This window comes from Heterodontus francisci, chromosome 5 (assembly GCF_036365525.1).
Source record: "Heterodontus francisci isolate sHetFra1 chromosome 5, sHetFra1.hap1, whole genome shotgun sequence".
Taxonomy (NCBI): Eukaryota; Metazoa; Chordata; class Chondrichthyes; order Heterodontiformes; family Heterodontidae; genus Heterodontus; species Heterodontus francisci.
Genome location: NC_090375.1, coordinates 40,808,641 through 40,824,466, shown reverse-complemented (window position 1 = coordinate 40,824,466; position 15,826 = coordinate 40,808,641).

Sequence of the window (15,826 nt, the reverse complement as noted above, 5' to 3'; positions counted from 1 at the left end):
ACTGAAATTGCTTCCAATTTAGAGTAAAAGACAAGTGTGCAATCAGAAGGACAAAGGAGGCGTTGGCTTAACCTCCTGAAAATGGAGATTGAGCTGAATCTGGTCATAATAATTTTGAAACAATCAGCATAAGAACAGGACAGATGATCTGATCTTGGTTTGAGTTCTGAGGTTTATGCTGGTGTTGATGAAAGTTACTTGGAAACCATTATGTTTAATTGACATCATTTTTACATTTTACAAATTTATAGACAACCCGTTTTAAAATATTAGACTACCAGGACCCAAGCAGGTTATAGTCTCTGTAGTTTATGGGTTTGAAAGGGACAGTATGAATAACACCTCCCACTATGATGATGCAAGAGATTACATCAGAGAGAGACTTGAAGAAGAATAAGCAGCATGGCATCAGTGGAGTTAGACATGCTTAACTAAAGCTGTATATCTTTGGCCTCCTTATCTCGAGAGACAATGGGTAAGCGCCTGGAGGTGGTCAGTGGTGTGTGGAGCAGCGCCTGGAGTGGCTATAAAGACCAATTCTAGAGTGACAGGCTCTTCTACAGGTGCTGCAGAAACATTTGTTTGTCGGGGCTGTTAACACAGTTGGCTCTCCCCTTGCGCTTTTGTCTTTTTTCCTGCCAACTGCTAAGCCTCTTCAACTCGCCACACTTTAGCCCCGCCTTTATGGCTGCCCGCCAGCTCTGGCGATCGCTGGCAACTGACTCCCACGACTTGTGATCAATGTCACAGGACTTCATGTCGCGTTTGCTGTATATAGTGCTTTAATATGTAATAAACGAGTTATTGCTAAAATTTACAGAAGACTCAGTAATCTCTCCTAGCTAGACGAACCAAATATACAACAGTTTCCACAATTTCACCAGGCATTATTGGTAATTACACCCCTGCAGTGCTAGGCTGCACATCTTACCATGGAGACCCTTGGCTAGTCCAGGAGCATGCATGATATCACAGAGCGATTTCTCCAGTGATGTGGAAAAGAGGGATTAACTCCCAAAATACAGCAGTTTCACTGATCTGTACAAGCAGAGATATGGTGAATATTAATGTTTTCATCATTGCTTATATTTTACACATAGTTTGGGGAACATGGAGCCCCATGGTACATGAATCGGTTTTACGTAGAAACTCCGCTTCCCGTATCCTAACTTGCATCAAGTCCCATTCACCCATCACCCCTGTGCTCACAGATCTACATTGGCTCTGGTCCAGCAGGGCCTTGATTTTAAAATTCTCATCCTTGTTTTCAAATCCGTCCATGGCCTTGCCTCTCCTTATTTCTGTAGCCTTCTCCAGGTCTAAAACCCTCCGAGACCTCCATACTCCTCCAATTCTGGCCTCTTGTGCTTCCCAATTTTAATCGTTCCATGATTGGCAGCTGTGTCTTCAACCGCTGAGGCCCTAAGCTCTGGAATTCACTTCTTGAACCTCTCTGCCTCTCTATCTCTCTCTTCTCCTTTAACACACTAATTAAAATTTACCTCTTTGACCAAGCTTTTGATCACCTTTTCTACTATTTGTTTCAGTGTCAAACTTTCTTTGATAATGCAAAAGCAAACTACTGTGGATGCTAGAAATCTGAAACAAGAACAGAAAATGCTGGAAATACTCAGCAGGTCAGACAGCATCTGTGAAGACAGAAACAGAGTTAATGGGCGAGATTTACTGGCCCCAAGGTGGCGGGCTAGGAGGCTGGGGGTGCTGATAAAATGCCAGGGAGCTGTGTCAGGAAGGCTCCCTGATACAGTTCCGCTGATGGGCAACTTTCCCAGTGGTGGGAATGGCGGCGGGCGGCAGCAAATTTGAATAATTAAGGACTGCAGTGGCAATTATTAATTAAGGGGCCAATTGATGCATGGATGTGGCCTCCCAGCTGCTTCCCAGGAGGGAGGTTGTCCATCGCAACTGGAGGGGCCCCTGGCTGCAATGGTGGCTCCGTGGCCTTGCTGCCTCCCCTGGAGGGGTTTCGCCACTGATCGCCGGGGACTGCCTGCCTGGCCTCAGTTCAGGGACAAATTTTTTACATCCCTTGCGAGGGCATCTTGTTCTCCTTTGCAACCGCAGGGGTGGCCATCTCTCTCAGTGGCACTGTCGAGGCTGAGGAGTTGCCAACCCTCGGATTGGGCTGACAGTGTGGAGAGCCAGCCGGCCGTCCTTAATTGGTATGGCAGTCCTGGCAGTGGCCTCTTAATTGGCCACTGCCAGGATGATTGCCGCTGCGGTCCCACTGGCTGCCGGCGCGGGCTCGGAACCTGCATATGATACCAATGTTGAGATTCATCGCGTGCCTGAAAAATACCAGCCAATGTGTCAGGTCCATGTCTTTTCACGTTGTTGTTATGTTTCTAAACCAGTAAACCTAAGGCCTGTTGTAATAAACTAAAGAATGGGAGGACAGTTAGTGAAAGGCATTTTGAGAATTTTAAATCAGTTTGAACAAAACCTGGAAATAAAAAAAAACAGGTATCAGTAAAAGTGACCATGAAGCTGTTGGTGTGTTACAAAATTGGAACTGATTCACAAATATCTTTTAGGGAAGGAAACGTGTTTTTTTTTAACCTGGGCCTATATTTGACTCCAGTCTCATACCAACATGGTTGACTCTTAACTGTCCTCTGAAATGGCCTAGCAAGCAACTCAGTTGCATCGAACTGTTATACTTCAGGAGTTCAAGAAGAAGGTCCACTACCACCTCCTCAGAGCAATTAAGAACGGACAATAAATGCCGCCCTTGCCAGCAATACATATAAGCTGAGAATTAATTCAAAAAAATACAGGATTTTCTTTTCACCAAGCTATTTGGCTGTTAAATATACCAGACAAACAGATAGTTGAGCCTTAAATATTCCCTTAAATATTGCAAGATCAGTTTACATGTTCTTATTTCTTTGTTTAACATATTTAATTATTTTATATGATTTTCTTTAGTGCTGAGATCCCACAAGGTGATAAAACCTTTAATTATAGAATTCACAGCTGAAAAAGGCCCAGTTTTATAGCATTGTATAATTCTGTTTTAAAATGAGATACTAGTTTAAAACAAAAGACATAAAAAGCCATGCATTGCAGTTCTGAGTGGGCTCAAGTGCACTGTATAAAGCTGTTGCCTAATTCAGTACTAATTAACAAGCTTGTTTAATGAGGCCACAGAATGGTTAATGTGGGAGTTGTAAAATTGTTGCACAGGTGCAGGCGGCGATGTTGTTCTGAAGTTGGGGCTCAGACAATTCAATGTGATAAGTGTTGAGGGGGTTTTACTCAGCTTCTAACTTCATCGAAGACTCATTGATCTTCATACTGGGCGTCAAAAAGTGAAAAGCATTCCATTCCTCGGAGCAAAATCCTTCATATTGATCAGCACAACCTTCCCCTCCAATGAACTGTTTTTAAAAAAATGATCAATTTTGCAAAACATAAGGGGCAGGATTTTTGTCGTGAAATGGGGACAGGAACGGAGATGGATGTGACCACAATTTCATGCCAGCCAGAGTTGTGATGGCTCCCTGATGCGGTTCCGATGTGAATCGATTTTGAAATCAAGGTCAGTTGTTGCAAATAATCAATTGAGGATCTTGAGGAGCTGGTTTACTGCTCATTATGGGCCAGTCTGCAATTTTTGAAGAGAGGCAGGGAACCATGCCAGATTTTAACTACGTTCTACAAGGAGGAGGGGACAATGCAGCGAGGAGCCTGTCATGGCCACGCCACTCACTGAAATTGCCCCATAAAGAACAAAGAAAAGGAACAGTACAGCAGAGGAACAGACCATTTGGTCCTCCAAGCCTGCGCCGATCTTGATGCCGACCGAAACTAACGCCTACTGCACTTCCGGGGCCCATATCCCTCTATTCCCTTCCTATTCATATATTTGTCAAGATGTCTCTTAAACGTCGCTATCGTATCTGCTTCCATCACCTACCCTGGCAGCAAGTTCCAGGCACTCACCACCCTCTGTGTAAAAAACTTGCCTCGCACATCCCCTCTAAACTTTGCCCCTCGCACCTTAAACCTATGTCCCCTAGTAACTGACTCTTCCACCCTGGGAAAAAGCTTCTGACTATCCACTCTGTCCATGCTGCTCATAACTTTGTAAACCTCTATCATGTCGCCCCTCCACCTCCGTCGTTCCAGTGAAAACAATCCGAGTTTTTCCAACCTCTCTTCATAGCTAATGTCCTCCAGACCAGGCAACATCCTGGTAAACCTCCGCTGTACCCTCTCCAAAGCCTCCACGTCCTTCTGGTAGTGTGGCGACCAGAATTGCACGCAATATTCTAAGTGTGGCCTAACTAAAGTTCTGTACAGCTGCAACATGACTTGCCAATTTTTATACTCTATGCCCCGACCGATGAAGGCAAGCATGCCGTATGCCTTCTCGACTACCTTATCCACCTGCGTTGCCACTTTCAGTGACCTGTGGACCTGTACGCCCAGATCTCTCTGCCTGTCAATACTCCTAAGGGTTCTACCATTTATTGTATACCTCCCACCTGCATTAGACCTTCCAAAATGCATAAAGGGTTAGAAGGCTCAGAGTGGCGCTCATCAATTGGCACATGGGTTCTATAGAATGAGTAGAGTTCTTTGAGCAAGCTGTCTGTGAGCTCTGGGCCAGTTTTGTTGGGAGCAGGATGGGGGAGTGCAGGGGCTTGTGAGCCTGCGGAGAGCATAGGCCCATAAGAGTGGAGACCGGGCAGCATTGCCAGTACAGCTTACCGCAAGCAAGGCAACAGCTAGAGATAGAAATAAGCTCCTCAGAGATAGGGTTGACTAGCAATAAGGATCACCATCATCAGGAGCAGGTGCAGACCTCTGGGCATGAGGAAAGCAGAGGAGAGGGACAAGAGACAGGAAGGCAATGAAGGCAATACTCTCAGCATAGAGTGTACCACCGAAGAATAAGCTACCACAACATGTCAAAGAATCAATGCCGCAGGAGTTTGCCCCTATCCAGGCAGATGGTTTCTGCCATTTGTGCCCTCATTAAGGAAGACCTCAGAGTCTGCAGAACTAGTGGCTGTGCCCTGCCAGTAGCCATGAAAGTCACTGTGGCTTTGAACATCTTTCCCTTTAGATCAGCAGCAGAGCTTGGTGGAGTCTCTCAAGTGGCTGCAGACCGCTGCATAAGGCAGGTCACTGATGTCTTGTTTGCAAGAACAGGGGGGTACATTGATATCCAAACAGATGGGGCATCGCAGGTACAGAGGGCAGTAGAATTTGCCTCTTTAGCTGGATTTCCGCAGGGCATCATCGAATACATCCAAGTGCCTATCAAGGCACTCAATGAGCAGCCAGGGAGATTTCTCAATGGTGCTTCCATTCCCTAATCGTTCAGCTGGTCTGCAACCATAACAAGTGCTTTTTGCATGTGTGTGCATGCTATCCTGGCAGCTGCCATGATGCCCACATTCTTTGGCAATCAAGGGTTCCCCCGCTCTTCATGACACCAGCAAGAATCTGTGGATGGCATCTAGGTGACCCTTGAAGATATGGCTAATGGCATCTTTGCATGTCCCTGCAATGGACTCGCAGACACACCACAACTAAGTGATGTGAACAAGTAAGTGAACAAACAGTATCTGCTCACAGCAGTACAACAGATTTGGGCCCGCGTCTGCCGATGTGCTCATAGATTAGCATTGATTACCGGGTACATTCAGCGGGAGTGGGGGACAGTTTGTAATGTGCATTGTGGAGCAGGAACTGGTCCCGGAACATGGAGTGAGCCGGGGGGGGAAGGGAGAGGTCTTTCTCAGGCAGCGTCTGGACAGGGAGAGAGAGACAGAATATGATGAAGTCACTATTGAAAATCATTGCTGATTTCTCTCTCCAAACAGTAATGAATGTTATAATAAAAAGCAAAATACTGCGGATACTGGAAATCTGAAATAAAAACAAGAAATGTGGCGCAGTGGTTAGCACCGCAGCCTCACAGCTCCAGCGACCCGGGTTCAATTTAGGGTACTGCCTGTGTGGAGTTTGCAAGTTCTCCCTGTGTCTGCGTGGGTTTTCTCCGGGTGCTCCGGTTTCCTCCCACAAGCGAACGACTTGCAGGTTGGTAGGCAAATTGGCCATTATAAATTTCCCCCAGTATAGGTAGGTGGTAGGGAAATATAGGGATAGTTGGGGATCTGGTAGGAGTATGGGATTAGTGTAGGATTAGTATAAATGGGTGGTTGATGGTCAGCACAGACTCAGTGGGCCGAAGGGCCTGTTTGAGTGCTGTATCTCTAAGCTAAACTAAAGCCATCTGCATTGAGTGTTGCCAGAGGGTACAGAGTAAGAAGAAGGGAGTTTGGTAAGTGAGTAAATTTTAAGGGTTAATCTCTCTAAAGTCTAGTTTTTGTTTTGTTTGCATTTAGCAATTAACTGAAATTTTTGCTTAAGTTAAGAGGTAAGTTAGGTTTCTTACTATTTCAAATGGGTATACAAGCTCTCTGAGAGTAGCTGTAGCTAGTTAATTAGGTAGCTAGCTTAAACTGATTTCTGAGCTCTAGCAAAGCTGACACATCATTGTTGTCAGAGAGTATAAATTCAGGGCACTCTCAGTGCTGCTGGAGGACACAGAGTGTGAAGAAGTGAGTTTGGAAAGTGAGGGAGTTCAGTAAGGAGGGGAACTAAAAATTAATTAAGAGAAAATAAATTTAGTTAAATTAGCGCAATAAAGATGGCAGGACAGGTGATGTGTTGCGACTGCAGTATGTGGGAGTTCCTGGATGCCATGACAATCCATGGCAATCACGTCTGTAGTAAGTGTCTGTGTAAGTGTCTGTGGTTTAAAGAGCTTTGGCTCAGAGTCATTGAACTGGAGGCAGAGCTGCAGACACTGTAATGCATCAGGACACATTGTTCCAGAAGGCAGTCACACCCCTTAGGATAGGGTCATCTGTTTTGGTCTGTGGTCAGGGGCAGGAGGGTGTGACTGTGAGACAGGCAGGTAAGGTGATCGAGAAGGTAAGAGTGGAGGAGCCTCATCCCTTGCAATTGAGCAACAAGTTTGAGGTTCTTGCAGCTTGTATGGACAAGAGTGAGGGCTGTAGTGTGGATGAGCAGACTGACCATGGCACCATGTTACAGGAAGCTGTTCAAGTAGGGGTAGTAAAAACGAAAGTAGTGGTAGGAGGGGACAGTATAGTGAGGGAGATTGACACTGTTCTCTGCAGCAAAGAGCAAGAGTCCAGAAGGATGTGTTCCCTTCCCAGTGCCAGGGTTCAGGACATGTGCTCAGGGCTGGACAGGAACTTGGAGTGAGAGGGGGAAAATCCAGTCGTCGTGGTCCATGTAGGCACCAAAGACATAGGCAGGACAGGGAAAGAGGTTCGACATAGTCAGTACGAGGAGCTAGGCACCAAATTAAGAAGCAGAGGTTGGAAAAACTCGGATTGTTTTCACTGGAACGACGGAGGTGGAGGGGCGACATGATAGAGGTTTACAAAGTTATGAGCGGCACGGACAGAGTGGATAGTCAGAATCTTTTTCCCAGGGTGGAAGAGTCAGCTACTAGGGGACATAGGTTTAAGGTGCGTGGGGCAAAGTTTAGAGGGGATGTGCGAGGCAAGTTTTTTACACAGAGGGTGGTGAGTGCCTGGAACTTGCTGCCAGGGGAGGTGGTGGAAGCAGATACAATAGCGACGTTTAAGAGACATCTTGACAAATATATGAATAGGAAGGGAATAGAGGGATATGGGCTCCGGAAGTGCAGAAGGTGTCAGTTTCGGCAGGCATCAAGATCGGCGCAGGCTTGGAGGGCCGAATGGCCTGTTCCTGTGCTGTCCTGTTCTTTGTTCTTTGTTCAGAACCTCAAAGGTAATAAAAATTGGAGTAGAGCAAATAAGATTAGATAAATAAATGTGTGGCACAAAGACTGGTGTGGTAGAAGTGGGCGGCACAGTGGCGCGGTGGTTAGCACCACAGCCTCACAGCTCCAGCGACCCGGGTTCAATTCTGGGTACTGCCTGTGTGGAGTTTGCAAGTTCTCCCTGTGTCTGCGTGGGTTTTCTCCGGGTGCTCCGGTTTCCTCTCACAAGCCAAAAGACTTGCAGGTTAGTAGGTAAATTGGCCATTATAAATTTCCCCTAGTATAGGTAGGTGGTAGGGAAATATAGAGATAGGTGGGGATGTGGTAGGAATATGGGAAAGTTTAGGATTAATATATATGGGTGGTTGATGGTCGGCACAGACTCAGTGGGCCGAAGGGCCTGTTTCAGTGCTGTATCTCTAAACTAAACTAAATCTAAACTAAGTGGGATAAAAACAAGAAATACTGGAACCACTCAGCAGGTCTGGCAGTATCTGTGGAAAGAGAAGCAGAGTTAACGTTTCGGGTCAGTGACCCTTCATCGGAACTTTGCCAGACCTGCTGAGTGGTTCCAGCATTTCTTGTTTTTATTTCAGATTTCCAGCATCCGCAGTATTTTGCTTCTAAACTAAGTGGGTTCTGGTTTGTAGGGCACTGGCACCAGTGCTGGGAAAAGTGAGGACTGTACCATTGCAACAGTCTACACCTGAACCGTGCTGGGACCAGTGTTCTAGCGAGCTGCATAACTCGGGAAGTAAAGAGGGTTTTAAACTAAATAGTGGGGCAAGGGATCAAATTTGGGAAGATATGGTAAATCAAAGAGTAGAAACAAGGCAAGAGAGAAAGGTATTAATATGAGAAAACATAAACAGACTGTGACAGGAAGGGACAGTGATTACAAATCTAAGAATAAATCAGCAGACAAGGCTAGAGGTTACAAAAATAATAAAAAGATGAAACTATAGGCTCTGTATCTGAATGAACTGTTAGCGCAAATAGAAATAAATGAGTACGATCTGATAGTCATTACAGAGACATGGCTGTAGGATAGCATAGATTGGGACCTGAATATTGAAGGGTACATGACATTTTTGAAGGACGGGAAACTAGGAAAAGGTGGAGGGGTGGCTTTGTTAATTAATGATGGTATTAGCACAATAGAGAGGGATGACCTAAGTTCAGGAAACCAGGATGTAGAAGCAGTTTGGATCAAGACGAGAAATGTTAAAGGCAAGAAATCACTTGTGGGAGTGGTGCACAGGCCTCCTAACAGTAACCACATGGTAGGTTGGGGTGTAAAGGAAGAAATAATGGGAGCTTGTCAGAAAGGTATGGCAATAATCATGGGGGATTTGAATCTACGAAGAGATTGGAAAAATCAGATGGCCAATGGTAGCCTAAATGAAGGGCTGAATTTTACTGACACTTGATGTCGGGGATCATGGCGGGGAGCCAAGAAAATGCCTCCGAAACAAGCCCGTCACAGGTCTTGATACCAGGAAGGCCCCGTCCCATATTTCCGACAGTGGCGAGAACTCGTGGTGGCCCCCCTGCCGCTCGGTGACAGGACCAACATTTCCATATGTTAATGAATGCAAATGAAAGAATAATTATTTACCTCACCGTGCCGGCCATCCGCTCCCATATTATGGTTGGTGGCCGGCACTCCTGCGCCATCCGATCCCTGACCACTGAAGTATGGCGGAGCACTGGTGGGGACCAGGGAGGATCTCAGATTTCAGGGCAGGAGTTCGGGGGGGGTGGTGGGAGAGCAGCGTCAAACTTTTTTGATTGGTCTAGGGGGTGGTGGGAAGGGGTAAAGTTCACATTTCATTAACTTTGTGGGCAGGGGGGAGGAGGAAGGTCAGGATCACAAGTTAAGAAATTTTTGGGGGGAGAGGGCAGGTACTAAATGTTAAGGTCATTGCAAGGGAGTGGCTAAGATCAAGTGTAGTATCTATTCTTATCAGTGCTTATTTGATTGAGAAGAGACCATGATCATTGCCTTTTGATCCTGGGGAAGCTTTCAGTAAAATGGCTATAACCAATTTTCGAGCTTCGGGCCAGGGAGTGCGCAACACCGTTCGGGTGGTCGTGAAGGACAAGGAAGGAGATGCACCGGTCGATCGCACCTTCTTCATCAAGAAAATTCTCTTCGATTGCTGCGGATTTCAAGCGACGGACGTCTTCTGCCTGCAGGATTTCCCCAGCAGTGGATACTTCGACGTGACGTTCTGGAACGTGGCGGGATGCATCAAGTTCCTGAAGGCGTTCAAGGAGAAAGGGGACCGGGCGCCACTGTCGATCCTCACAGCGGAGCCGCTCTTCACGCTTCCGTCACAACGGGACCGGGTGGTGACGATTCACCTCTACAACCCCCATGTTCCGGTGGTGGATGTACTCACCTTTCTCACCAGGTACGTCGAGGTGGCCGGCAGCAGCACTGATGTCAAGGACCTCTTTGGGATTTGGACCAGCAAGCGGCAGGTCAAGGTGACCTTGAAGGTAGATCCCAGTGGAGCCATCATCCACCCTCCCTCCAGCTTCGCTATCGGGGGAAGTCGAGGCTTCTTGGTCTATGCTGGGCAGCCCAGAGTTTGCCGCACCTGTGGCAAATCTGGTCACATGGCAGCCAACTGCAGCACGGTTGTTTGCAAGAACTGCAAGGAGGAAGGCCATCAGACCAAGGACTGTAAGCAGGCTAAGTGTTGCAACTTGTGCATTGCGGCAGGCCATCTCTACAAAACCTGCCCCAAATGTTGCCTCTTTTATGCTCAGGCGGCAAGGTCCAAGGAAAAGCCGGGAGAAGGTTCGACGATGGCGTCCGCTGTTCAAAAGGAGACCAGCAACCTTCTCCGTAGTGAGGAACTTCAACCTGAGAAGGAAGGGGAGGCAGCTGAAACCAGCGACCCAGCACCTACCCAGTGCCTGGAAACCCCTCCTCCACAGACAGAATCAATGGAGAAGGAGGCAGCAGATGGACAAACAGGTCAGTGGCAAGTGGTCCAGAGGAAAATCACAAGGAAAAAACACCCCAAAGCAGAACAGGCCAACACCCAAACCAGTGGCAAGAGGAGGCTATCTTCTGAATCAGACTGCAACAACTCCTCTTCACTGGACGGGGGAATGCTGGATCGACAGCCCCTTCAAAAGAGGCGGCAGAACTCCGAGATGGATGATAAAGCATCCCAGCCCCCGGGCGCTGGAAGCTGTGATCGGCCCGGCGTGCCCCAACCCCAATGCGCCACATGCAACGACGTGGCCAACGCATCTCAGCTCCAGGACACCGGGAGCAAAGACACGTGTGGCGCACCTCAGCTCCGGGAAGCTGGGAGCAGTGATGTTTTCGAGGAGGAACAGATGGAAGCAGCTGAGGACAACCCAATCCTCTCTGCCTACAAGACCCCCCCCGATGTCACCCGAGCGGAACAAACACTGCATGAAAAAGCAGGAGGGGTTTCTGAGCCCAACCAACGTGAAACTGCTTGCGCACACGATGGGTATGCAGGAACATCCCGAAGGACTGGGACTAGCAAGGACAAATGGTATAGGAAGCAACAAATAACTTTTTTAAAAATGGGTGTAAGAATTGCTTCCATTAATGTGCGTAGCATTAAATCTACTACGCGATGTGTTTCAACCTTGGATTACCTTGCCAAGGTCAAAGCTGACCTACTGTTTCTGCAGCAGTGTGGAATACCACACCTCAGCACTTACAGGCAGTGGTCGCGGTGGTGGTCCCACGGGCCATCGATCTGGTCGGGGGGTAATGATTGCCGTTCCTCTGGCCTGGGTATTCTGCTGCGGGGAGGTAACTTCACCATCTCCGAAGTTAAGGAGGTGGTGGGCGGTCGCCTCCTCGTAGCAGACGTGATGTACAACAACGCTCCGCTCCGGTTGATCAACGTGTACGCCCTGGTACAACGCAGCGAGCGGCTGACCGTCTTCCAGCAGCTCCCACTGCTGCTGGCGACGTCCAGGCCGGTCATCCTAGGCGGTGACTTCAACTGCATCATCGATGCGGCTGGATGATCTGGTAGTGACGACAGCAAACTGCACGCTACGTCCAGATTCCTAATGGAAACAGTTAAAGATGCCAAACTGCACGACGTCTTCAGCAAACCTGCAGACAGAGCGCAGCGCAGATACACATGGTCAAGATCGGACGGGTCTGCCCGTTCCAGGATTGACTTCCTGTTTGTGTCCCGTGCTGTCACGGTCGGATCCACCGACATCAAGCCGGTGTTCTTCTCCGACCACTGCCTTCTACTGGCCGACTGCCACTTACAGGACGACCAGCGGGTTGGCAGAGGGACGTGGAAGCTCAATGCTGCACTGCTGACCCCAGAGAACGTTGAGGAACTCAAAAGGGATTACAAAGGTTGGAAGACCATGAAACCCCTCTTTGAGTCTCCAGTTCACTGGTGGGAAGCGATCAAGGAGAACATCAAGAGGTTCTTCATCCACAAAGGTGTTCAGAGGGCGAGAGAGAGACAGAGGGAAATGTCCCGACTCCAGAAAATTATGCAAAGTCTACTCCGGTTGCAGTCAATGGGGGTCGAGGTCAAAGAGGACCTCCAAGAGGTGAAGAGCCAGCAGGCCTCGCTCTTTGCCAAGGAGGCCTCCAAGATCATATTTCGGTCCAGAGTCCGCTCCATCGAGCAGGATGAGACGGGCTCGCGTTACTTCTTCCAAAAGGTACACAGAGAAAGCTCTGTTATCAGCAGCCTGAAGGAAGAAGATCGCTTGGTAACGTCTTCGCAGTCCGACATAAAATGGATCAGCAAATCCTTTTATGTTGGGCTGTATGACACAAAGCCCACAGACAGCAGAGCCTCCCAGTCCTTCCTGTCATCTATCACAGAGGTCTTAGATGACAGCAGGAGGGAGAGATTGGACAAGCCGCTAACTCTGGACGAGCTGACAAAGGCCGTCGAGTCCTTCGAGACGAGTAAAACTCCCGGGAGCGACGGCTTACCGGTCGAGTTGTACTCAGCCCTGTGGGATTGGGTCGGCCCGGACCTGCTGGAAGTATACGAGAGTATGCTCCTGGCCGGCAGCATGGCAAAATCCATGAGGAAAGGCATCATCATCCTCATCTACAAGCAGAAGGGGGAGAGGGCAGAAATCAGAAATTGGCAGCCCATCTCACTGCTTAATGTCGACTACAAGATTCTGTCCAAAGTCATAGCCAGTCGAGCCAAATCTGCTCTGGAGTTGGTGATTCACCCCGATCAGACCTGTACTGTACCCGGCAGGAAGATCTCTGATAGTCTCGCGCTACTCAGGGATACGATCGCCTACGTACGGGACAGGAGGGTGGACACCTGCCTCATCAGCCTGGACCAGGAGAAGGCTTTTGACAGGATATCGCACACCTACATGATGGACGTGCTTTCCAAAATGGGGTTTGGGGAAGGAATCTGCAATTGGATCCAACTGCTCTACACAAACATCAGTAGCACAGTCTCAATCGATGGGTGGGAATCGGAAAGTTTCCCGATCAAATCTGGAGTCAGACAGGGCTGTCCTCTCTCCCCGGTCTTGTCTGTTTGCTGTATTGAACCCTTTGCTGAGTCAATTATGAAGGATGTGAGCATAAGAGGGGTGACAATCCCAGGCAGCGGAGGCACTCAGGTTAAAACCTCCCTGTACATGGATGACGTCGCCGTCTTCTGCTCGGATCCGCTGTCCGTGCGCAGACTGATGAGCATCTGCGACCAGTTCGAACTGGCCTCGGGAGCCAAAGTTAACCACGGCAAGAGCAAGGCCATGTTCTTTGGGAACTGGGCTGACCGATCCTTTGTCCCCTTCACCGTCAGGTCAGATTACCTGAAGGTGCTGGGGATATGGTTCGGAAGGGCCGGGGCGTGCACCAAAACCTGGGAGGAGCGAGTAGCCAAGGTACGACAAAAGTTGGGCATGTGGGGGCAGCGATCTCTCTCCATTGTGGGTAAGAACCTGGTCATCAGGTGCGAGACGCTCACGTTGTTGCTGTACGTGGCGCAGGTCTGGCCCATACCCCACTCCTGCGCTGTGGCGGTCACCTGAGCCATTTTCCGCTTCATCTGGGGATCTAAAATGGACCGGGTCCGGAGGGACACGATGTTCAAATCTCTGGACAAGGGCGGGAAAAATGTACCCAACGTGGCCCTCATCCTGATGACCACCTTCGTGTGCGGCTGCATCAAGCTGTGTGTAGATCTCCAGTACGCAAACTCCAAGTGTCACTACGTGCTGAGGTTCTATCTGTCCCCGGTGTTGTGAAGGATGGGCCTGGTCACATTGCCGCGGAACGCTCCAGGCAGTTGGGCCGTGCCATACCACCTATCCTTCGTGGAGCAGTTTCTGCGGGAAAACACCTTTGACCACCGGTCCATCAGGCAGTGGTCTGCATGGAATGTCCTCAAGGCCCTACGGGAAAAGGAGACGGTGGATCCTGTCGGATGGTTCCCCAAGCAGACCGTCAAAGTCATTTGGCGGAATGCCTCATCACAAGAACTTTCAAATAAGCACCAAGACATAGCTTGGCTGGTGGTGAGAAGGGCCCTCCCCGTCAGATCCTTCATGCACACCCGAAGTCTCGCCCCCTCCGCACAATGCCCCCGCGGTTGCTGTGGCGGGGAAGAGACGGTCGCCCACCTCCTCCTGGAATGTGTCTTCGCAAAGCAGGTGTGGAAAGAGATGCAGTGGTTTTTGTCGAGGTTCATCCCAAGCAGCTCTGTAACACAGGAGTCTGTGCTCTACCGGCTGTTCCCAGGGACGCACACCGAGACAAACATCAACTGCTGCTGGAGGACTATCAATTCGGTGAAAGACGCCCTTTGGTCTGCCCGAAACTTGCTGGTCTTCCAGCGCAAACAGTTGTCCACCACCGAATGTTGCAGACTGGCACATTCCAAGGTCCAGGACTACGTGCTGAGGGACGCACTAAAGCTTGGGGCAGCCGCAGCAAAGGCTCAATGGGGAAAGGCCACAGTGTAAGGTCCCCCCACCAAGCTGAACTGAGGGGCTGGATCCATGGGAAACCCCTCGAACTGTATCGGAGAAATTTTGTGTGCTGTAAATGTAAAAATGTATATGGCATGACAATGAAATGGAAGGGTTGTGAGGCAACTCATGATTGTATCGAAGGTAACTGATCACCTTTGCACTGTCTGTATTCTTTGACTTGATGCTGTTTTAAACTGTTTGGGAATGTAATTTTTACAGATTTTCATGAATAAAGTATATTTTGGAAATTAAAAAAAAATGTGATGTTTGGGGAGGTTTGAGGTTTACACATTTCCATGATTGTCTCGGGTGCCTTTGTTCTGTTGGGGTCTGCAGGGGGAGGGTTAGATTTAATTAGGCCTGGTTTCGAGCTCTGCCCATGGGAGTCGGCAGTGGGTGGATCCACTCTGACCTCACTTTCAGTGCTCTGGTGAGTCATGCAAGTACTTTTCATTTCAGGGCCTTTTCTCCTGACTGTGGGGGCGGATTCTTTGCTCATCTTCCTTTTGTCCTCTGAGACATTCCTGCTTGCAGGTATTTATCCAGATTCTACTGCACTCCCCTGTGGCAATGCGATTAGGTGAGGAATCACCCTCACTGTTTCTCTGCCCTCTTGAGGACGTTCTTTGTCCCTGCAGATTTCTGTTAATGTTGTTAGAAACCCTGGTGGGGTGCTTCTGGTGTCTGCATTTACATAGGAGGATGTGGGGTCTAATTTTTCCAAACTTTCAGGGTTGGCTGACCGGACAGTAGGGGTTTTCATTTGGGAATCTTCCTGGACTTCCTTTAACCTGTCCTGTTTGTCCCTTTTTCCCCTTTCCTTTTTAACTTTTTGCCAGCCCCTGTGGCTGTCTGTCCCCTTTTGTTCTCAGCAGGGGTCCCTAACAATTCACCATCCCCTCTGCTGGAGGGTTTCCCAAAAGTTGATACAGGAATTCGGGATGCAGATTTCACTGCAGGTTGGGGTTTCTCCTCAACCTGACACATGTGGCAACTCCTAAAGTACTCCACCAC